Source organism: Penaeus monodon, chromosome 15 (assembly GCF_015228065.2).
Source record: "Penaeus monodon isolate SGIC_2016 chromosome 15, NSTDA_Pmon_1, whole genome shotgun sequence".
Lineage (NCBI taxonomy): Eukaryota > Metazoa > Arthropoda > Malacostraca > Decapoda > Penaeidae > Penaeus > Penaeus monodon.
Window position 1 is genome coordinate 4,052,927 of NC_051400.1, and position 459 is coordinate 4,053,385.

The following is a 459-nucleotide window of genomic DNA, read 5'->3' on the forward strand; positions in this document are numbered from 1 at the left end:
TTTTTTTTTAAGGAATTTGACTGATACAAGGACTTTTTATACTATCCATGACATCATATGGATATATGCCGTACTGATATCAAATATATATCCCTACTTCATATGGTGGAACACTCATTCATAACTGGATTGGTTATTAAGATCGCACCAGGCCCTATCAATGCACTTTAGACAATATTTGAAGGCTTTGAAGTAAAGTATCTGATAAAAAAAAAAATATGAATGTGCAATATTTCAAGCGTTGCTGTCTTTTATTTGCCTATTTATTTCCCTGACACTATAACTAAATATAACACATTTGCTACGCACACCGAATACCACCTACATTATGATTTACGGTATTTGTTTTGTGCACACAATAACGTAGACGTTCCAGATGGTGAGCAGTAACCATAGGCTTGTTAAACATTCCTCTCCAGCTGATGACGTAGGGGGGTCCATGTCATGAGCCACAAAGGG

The 459-nt window shown here is 36.2% G+C and overlaps 2 protein-coding genes and 1 pseudogene across 2 annotated transcripts in view; all 3 read right to left on the reverse strand.

The window, feature by feature from the left end:
• Positions 1–459, reverse strand: part of LOC119581679 — a 19,923-nt pseudogene that overhangs the window by 11,100 nt on the left and 8,364 nt on the right.
• LOC119581686 (rhodopsin-like) overlaps positions 1–459 on the reverse strand; it is a 7,971-nt gene that overhangs the window by 3,099 nt on the left and 4,413 nt on the right. The gene's annotated exons all lie outside the window — the stretch shown is intronic.
• Positions 1–459, reverse strand: part of LOC119582097 (rhodopsin-like) — a 2,570-nt gene that overhangs the window by 1,244 nt on the left and 867 nt on the right. The gene's annotated exons all lie outside the window — the stretch shown is intronic.